The 8683-nt window shown below is 31.5% G+C and overlaps 1 long non-coding RNA gene across 2 annotated transcripts; it reads left to right on the top strand.

Moving 5' to 3' along the window:
* The first annotated feature begins 270 nt into the window (after positions 1–270).
* On the top strand, positions 271–4774 carry LOC117682889 (uncharacterized). Of its 2 annotated transcripts, XR_010712574.1 has the most exons (5): positions 271–437; positions 1544–1711; positions 1942–2025; positions 2117–2238; positions 4623–4774. It is a non-coding gene; the product is annotated as an uncharacterized lncRNA (long non-coding RNA). The 2 variants fall into 2 exon arrangements; XR_010712573.1 differs by lacking the exon at positions 1942–2025 and having other exon boundaries at positions 285–437.
* The last annotated feature ends 3909 nt before the right edge of the window (positions 4775–8683 follow it).

Genomic DNA, 8683 nt, shown 5'->3' with positions numbered 1-8683 from the left:
GTGTATGCAATATGTTAAGTGTTCATGCAACACAATTATGTTTATCTGTTTATATCGGTATTAATGATAATTAACATACCATAGCTGTACATGTTTTAATATGCTTTTAGTGGCTCGTGTTCGAGTCTACTTTTCATTTATTATTAAATGAATTTAGCTTTAAAAAAGAAGATTAAAATACACATCAGAACAGAAAACTATCCCGTCTGTAATGTCTCAGTGCTTTTGAGAATAACAAAATGGTTTTTAATCTGAAAACATTGTTGATCTTATTTCTTGGTTTAAAAAATAGTAAGAAAATTGAAAATAGTTTCTAATTTTGTAATTTGGCGATTTAGTTGTTTTGTTTTTCTTTTGTTTCCAGACAGTCTTTAAATATATGGCCCAATTGAGTGACACGCCTCTTCTCATTCTATCCATTACATCACTTATCACAGGTAGGTGTACAAAATTTCACAGAAAAGAGACCAATATCAGCTTTCTTTAATTTTACTTTAAAAATTTTTTTGTATTTTTAACGGAAACCGAAAAACTTGTTTTAGCCGCAAATGTAATATTTCAGAGCAAAAACTTGATCTCAATTGACGCACCATACTGTTATCTAAAAAAAAACATATATAAGCTATTTAGGGCCAAATAAACCTTGCATTTTTAAAAATAATTTTGAAAATAAAAATTGCATATATTTTTTTAATCCATGCGAAAAGATACTTATCAATTGTCAGTCACATAAAGCAATTACGACACAATCATATTTAAAAGAAATTCAAACGAAATTATGAAATTCAAGTAGAATTGGACAATCTTAAATTCGAACTGATCCCGATTGTACAAAATATATTTAAACTGATCCCGAGAAAAATCATTTAAAATCGCAGTTAATCACATTTTTTTTTTTATAATTTCATGAGGGTTGTTTAGCTGAAATATGGTTTGATCATTAATTGATTTTATAATGCATATCCATTTTTCAAAGTATAATGAATTTTGCTTATAAAAGTTCAATAATAATTCTGATTGGGATTAATTCTTTTCAAATCGGGATCAGCTCAAAGAAAAATCGCACTTTTTTAAATTAAGCATTTGTTTCAATTTCTTTGTAAATTATTATGATTGTATAATTAGTGTTCTATGTGAATTTTGATTACTGAATTCTTATTCATGGATTTAAAAGAAATAAAAGAATAACAATTTTAATATTCATTGGAAAAATTTAAGTAAAACAAACTTTTAAACATGACCAGACCATCTTTGTTATACAGATCATGCATCAACCGACACCAAATTTTAAGCTCTTAAATATTCTGTTCACAGTAAAAATAATATATCCCGTTTCTCTGAAAAGATGCTAAAATCAAAAATAGAAATAATCTATACAATTATGAAATACAAGGAAATAATGCGAACACCATTATTCTCGGCGCACACGTCCGCGAATTTAATTCTCTCTCTCTCTCTCTCTCTCTCTCTCTCTCTCTCTCTCTCTCTCTCTCTCTCTCTCTCTTATAATTATAATAAAAACATCCTTTCCATTCAAAACCAGGATGCAGCGGAAGCGTATCAAATTTCTCAAAAACAAATTGGAGAGATGCTCAGGGGCTCTGCAGGACGAAAGGAAGTATATCAAGTGTTTTTCCACATGCGTTACGTAATGAAATGTATTTTTGGACAGCATTTTATACTCGTTTGTCAGCGTGGATAAAAATAATCGGTAGGTTGTGGTTTCGAACATTTATATATTAAGCCTTAATATGCTTTCGTTAGCCAAGCAAACTTCAAAAATAAAAAACAACAACTACAAAAAAATGAAATAAATAAAGACTGTAATACGACTTAATATGAGAGATGACAAAATATGACATGGCAACTTACATCTCTTTATTTGAACGATATTTCAGGCTTTTAATTAGGGTTTTGTTTTGTTTTTGTTTTGTTTTTTAGCTCACCTGCTACTTTTGTTATTCTACCGAGGGACCATATGGCCTAATATCCTTTGAATGCCCATATAAAGTTATAGTTGCTCTGGTGAGCGATGTGGTCCCATGGCCTCTAGTTAGACACATGACATTGCTTCTGTAAATGTACTTAATCTTTTATGAACCTCTATTTGTGATAGGTTGTTACGAAGAATCTGCTGTAAACACCGGGACCAAGAAGTCCTATGAAATGTATTTTCCGTCAGCTGGCCTTTGTCAGGAAGTCTGCTTTGCATCCAGCTATTCAGTATTTGGTGTACAGGTAACGTTGTTGATGTGTCAGTTGGTGTTTACCTATTAAAACGTTATCTTTTATTCTTTTTCAAAAATGGAGCAAAATAATTTGAACGTATATGCTGTGAAATAGCACGTATAAATAAGCTAGATTTATAAAAGCTTCAATAGATTTGCAGGATTGTGTTTTGACCAACTATCATCCACACACAATTATTTCCTTTTAAGACTTAGTTGATCTATTGCTATCTGTATTCGTCCGTCGTCGTGCGTCGCACGTTTTTAATAATATATTTTTTGAATTTCTGCTTTAAGGGACTTAAACACGATTAGACTTTAAATTTTCAAATTTATTTCTTTTATTTTCAATGTTTATAATGATGAATATAGAAGTTTATAATGTTATGTAAAAATCTAAAAGTAAAATATTAAGTTATAGGCAAGATACATGGCTTATTATTCTTTGTTTTGTTAACAAAGCTCGAATATTGTCATTTTTTATATATGTGTTGTTTTGGTATTAATTTCATTCAAATGTAACTTTCTTTTGTTGGTAATAGTATTTATGCAGATATTGAGTTATTTTAAGTTGTTTTTTACATGTCATTTTGTCTAAGAAATGGTAATTCTCTATATTACATTTTTAGTAAACAACTATAAGACTCAAACTTTGTTTATATAACAATCAATTCTTACCTTTGTAACTCGCTTGTAACTTGACCTAAACATTCAATATTTTGGCCAATCATTTTAAATGCACCAGTAAACTATTTTATACAAGTATATAAATAACTAGACTCCTGTTGCTATAGCAACAAAAAGATCTTCCGTTCCTCATGTATCAATCTGCACATAAAAATCCATTTCTCTTTTAAAAGAAAACTGATACAATATAAACTGTAAAAGAATTTCCTAGAAAAGTTAAACAATACAAAAAGACTAAATGTCAATTTTTGAGTACTTTCTGTGACGACCGGAAGTTACGCCGGATCATTTAGAACATAGTAAACATATCTTTATACATTGTTTTGTCTTTTCTCAAAGATTGTGTGTTCAAGTTTTTGTTTCTTATAATATCTCGTTGATAAAAGGATTTTGTCTCGGGACCGGAAACGGACAACCGGAAGTGATCAAAGAAATTAAAATTAGATAGTTGAGTACATTTACCTTCGGTACGTTACTGTTCATCACACTGAGTAAAATGTTTTTAAAAAATCCAAATTTAAAAAAAGTCTTCTGCTTGAACGCTCCAAGTGAATCCGGAAGTGAAGTACGACAAATTGAAACTCGTCAAAAACATGTTCTATCAAATGACCATTGTCAATATAAATTTTGTTTCTTGATCTCTCACAGTTTTTGAGATCTTGTGGGTACTTTGTTTTAAAAAAGAAGGCTACCTGAGATGTTAGAGATGTCTCACCGGAAGTAGAACTTTTTGGGTTTTTTTTCCACGTGTAAATGACCTTTTGAATTTCTACAGCTAGAATGTTACTTCCATGCTAAATAACCAAAACATTTTTTAAAAATCAAAATTGGGTGTACTTCCTGTGACGACCGGAAGTTACGCCGAATAAAACAAAATAGTGTTAACACATGACATACATAGGTCTATCATCCTACAAAGTTTGGTTGTTCTAGTCGTTATGGTATTTGAGATCTTATCGAAATAAGGTTTTTTGTCTGGGAACAGGAAACGGACAAACAGAAGTGCTCAATGTAAATTGTATTTAAGATTTCTTGTATACTTACCTTTTGTACATTTTTGTTTATCTATCTTACTCAAAATATCGAAGAAAAACAGTTAAACTGATGACCAGGTAGATTTGTTTGAACTTTTCCGGTGTGGACCGGAAGTGACGGAAGACAAAATGAAACCGGATAAAAACATCTTCAATCAAATATCTATCATCCAGAAAAGTTTCATGTCTTGATCACTTATAGTTTCTAAGATCTCGCGGGTACAAAATGTGATTTAAAAAAGCTTCCTGAGATAATTGAGATATCTCACCGGAAGTAGAATTTTTTTGTAGATTTGACATCGCATAGATAACATTTGCATAGATTTATACATATATATTTATTCTATTGAAAAGAAATTGAATACGTAAAAATAATATTTTTCGAAGTACTTCCGGTGACGACGAACACTTGGTGTTCAGTACTCTCAATACTCTGATTTATCGAATGTAGCGCTTTGACGGATCATCCGAATCTTTGATAGTTTTCGTTGCATACATATAAGCATTAGCGTATACACTAACCGCTTAAAAGGAAGAAATTGCACTTATCATCATTAGGGCATGACAATTCCATTTGTAAAAAAAATCTACATAATGATAACTTTTTCCAAAAGTTACACGGGTTAAGAAGCATATTGATAAAAGACTAAGTGATTATCTTAACTGTTAACAGTTAAAGAAGTGTGCTTGCTTGGAACAAATACCTGGACAGGGGAGGAGAGGAGCAAATGGTTGTTCATTGTCATGTTCTGGGAAATACCCTTACGAAACAAGTAATATATTTCAAAATGAGTGTGGAGGACATCAGACTTATAACCTATTTAAGTCAGGTATGTTTTTGTATAAAAAGCAACTAATTTTAAGTAACAAACTGAATCACATTATTTTAGGAACAAAATGAGTATTTTTTTTAATTCGTCATATGTTGATGATGGCGATTTACCAGTGTAGTGCAGAACTTAAAATTTCTTGTTATCTGAACAAAAGTCATACCTATAATATGAATTTGTGCAAATCTCTTTTTTACAGGTAAACATCATTCAAAAACAAAAAAATGGATGAGTTTTTTTAACACAATGATCATTTCTTGGCTCTGCATCTCTTTTTTAGCTCAGCTTCTTATTTACTTGTGATAAAAAAAATTCCTTTTCTACAATAATAACATTTTGAATCAATAGCTAAAATTGTTACCCTAAATTTTTTTCTACAATAAATAACATTTTTAAATAATAGCTGAAATTGTGACCATGACCCTTAAATGAAAATCAATATAATCACTTCCAAATATTCAAATAAAGTATGGTGGTGCTTTACTTATTAAATGCTATTGTAAAATCTGTGCCATTCAGTCAACTAAAAGGTGACTGAAAATAATTTGAAGGTCATTGAATGGCATGTATTTATATTCAATTGAATGAATTGCAAAGTTTCATCATGTAGATTGTATTAACTTGGCACCTGTTCACATGTCGTTTTAACAACTTACAACACCAATCTATACAAGTAAGAAGAGAATGAGAAGTAAAAATTCCATATGTAGTGAAGACCTTAACAAAGAACCGCTCAAAAATGGTAAAAGTAACAGTTAAGATTAAAAGGAGTTAATATTTCAACATTAATATAGTTTTTTATTTCATTTTTCTCGAAACTTTAAGCGTGCATGTACAACAAACAGGATTGAAAATCAGAATTTAAAGAATAAGCCAAAAAATAAATTGAGTTTGACATTTTAATGTGCAAGATTTAAATCTTAAACAAACAGTTGGCATTTGGCATTTCCATTATAACAAATTTTTGCATGCAACGTGGCAAAATGAAGATTATCTTTGTCGTTAAATGTATAAATATAACTGTTGTTCAAATTTTCCCAGGCATACGCCTAAACATAAGTGTACTTTGGTCTTTAACTTCCGAAACATGTAATGTCAATATGCATACTAACGCTTTTCGATGATTTTTTCTGTAAACTGAAAGCACGTCTCTAATTAATGTATAGAGTTCATTGATATGTATACCATTGGTTGGTACACAACACTATTGCATGATTCTAATTAATAGCCACAAAAACAATAAACATAAGTGGCCATATTTTATATATCATACAGATGCCTTGATGGGTTATTCTTAGTATGACAATCTTTCAATGAAAAAAATGTGTCAAATGTTCGTTACATTTACATGGTTGATATTCGTGCAAAATGAGCATATAATAAGAGGAACAAGCAAATTATTTGAAATCTATAATTACAATCAAAGTTAACTTCAGGGTTTTCAATCAAGTAAAGTTTCCATTGAAATGTTGACGTTGAAAAAATTCCAAAACAATTTTTTTTTATACAGTGATACATTTGATTCTACAGTTACATTTATTGTATAGACTCTAAAAATAATGTTGCGTCTACATCTTTCTATATCAGTTACATCTCTCTTTTTTGCAATTTTTCAAAGTAATAAAACAATCAGTGTTGATCATAATAAGCATATTTAATCAAATAACTGAACAAACAAGCAAGATAGTAAGGATCAAATAGCAACCAATAAAAATTTGAAAATATGATCATACCCGCACTTTCTAAAGAAAGTTCGGGTATATTGTTGTTACTCTGTTCCGTCCGTCCGTCCGTCCGTCTGTCTGTCACGTTTTACTTTCTCAAACTGCTCTCATATCTTATAAACCAGCAATCTGAACTCTTAGAGTTTGATTTGGGGTGTCATGTTGTTTTGTAAAAAAGGTTTCAGAAATTCTCTGGTAGTCCTGGAGGTCAAATAATTGGTAAAAAATGACGTTTTTTTTCACAAAAAACCTTCTTCCTCGAACTCCTCCTACATTTTCAACAGTAGACAAATCATCTCTTGGAATATGTTTTAGGGTATCCTATAGATGCGCAATAAGGTTTCGGAATTTTCAATTTTGTCCTGGGGGTCTATTAATTGCTAAAAAAAATGACGTTTTTTTTACAAAAAAAAACTGGTTTAAAAAACGTCATTTTCTTTTTGCAGTAGCCAAATGATCTTCTAGAATATGATAAAAAGTATGGTTCCCAGAACTCCTCTTACAACTTTTGGAGTAACTACGTCATCTCTTGGGATATAATTGGGGCTGTCCTATAGATGTGCAATAAGATCTAAATTTCATCCAGGGAGTCAAAAAGTAGCAGACAATTGATGTTTATCACTAAAAATAAACCATAGATCCCAGAACTACTCTTATGATTTAATGGATAGACACATCATATCTTGGGATATGATAGGGACTGTCCTATAGATGTGCATTAAGGTTTTAAAAATTTAAATGTCAACCAGGTAGTCAAAAAGTAGCAGAAAATTGACGTCTATCTCTTCAAAAAAACATAGATCCTAGAACTCCTTTTATGATTTAATGGATAGACACATCATATCTTGGGATGTGATAGGGACTGTTCTATAGATGTGCATTACGGTTTTGAAAAATTAAATTTAACCCTGAGGCCCATTACCTACATACCTTAATTTTGATGCCCTTTAAGGATCAAGAATATATATGGTTAAGGGGTGGGGATCTCAACCGTTTTCGAGATATTCGTGCACTTCCTGTTCGAGGTGGGTCATGACCACCCCCGGGACCCATGACCTACATACAGTTTGGTGCCCCTTGACACAAGGAACAAGAATATATATGGTTTAAGGGTGGGGATCTCAACTGTTTTGAAGATATTCAGGGACTTGCTGTTTGAGGGGGTCAGGGCCACCCACAGGGCCCATGACCTACATAACATTTGATGCCCCTTGACATCAGAATCATGAATATATATGGTTTAGGGGTCATGATTATAACAGTTTCTGAGATATATGGTAATTTCAAATTCCTGGGGGTGGGGATGACCCCAGGGGTCAGATCTAATAAACCCTATATATTGCCAGTAACAGTCAATATATGATAATGAAAACCCTATATTATTATCTTTGTCCGTTTTCAAGTTACCATTTACAATAGAGTCTACGATTCTTTCTACAAGGTTCAATGTTAGATCCCATACCCTTTTAACCCGCCCCCCCCCCCCCCCCCACGAAAAGTGGTTGTCTAACCCAAAATGAGAAAAATCATACCAGGGTGCACAACTAGATATGCATGCCTATCATATCCTAGAGTTTTGTACAATTCTGTTCAGTCATCTCTGAGAAACAAGTTCAGAGTGGGAAAGAAGAAAACGAAGAAGACGAAGAATAATTATACATGTATTAAGAACCCTACAAAAACAATAAGTCTCCAAATTTCATTCGGGAGACTTAATAATATAGATTAAATAGAGATTAAATAGATCATCAAACATCAATAATTTAAAGATAATTGACAATTTCTGATTCTAAGGGGGTCAGGATGACCCCTTCGGGTCATGACCTACACGCCATAATGATCTGATGCACCATGACCTAAGAAGGAATAATATCTTTGGATTAAGGTGGGGATCTCAATGGTTTTTATGATATTTGATAATTTCAGGAAGAGCACTTGGGATCCTGACCTACATACCATCTGAAATGCCTTGAACAAAGAAACAATAATATAATATGTACATGATATATGATTCAATTTGAGAACTCAGATTATTTATAATAGATCAATCATCTATGTTTGGTAATACTTCCTTTGTATATATACATGTATTAGTTTGTGCTTTGTTCTATATACTATTCATGTTCATGACTGTAGTTTGGCTTAGTCTTATTTTAAATTACATTAAAAAATTGTCAAAT

The sequence above is a fragment of the Magallana gigas genome, chromosome 4 (assembly GCF_963853765.1).
Source record: "Magallana gigas chromosome 4, xbMagGiga1.1, whole genome shotgun sequence".
Taxonomy (NCBI): Eukaryota; Metazoa; Mollusca; class Bivalvia; order Ostreida; family Ostreidae; genus Magallana; species Magallana gigas.
This window is presented reverse-complemented; position numbering and strand designations above follow the sequence as displayed.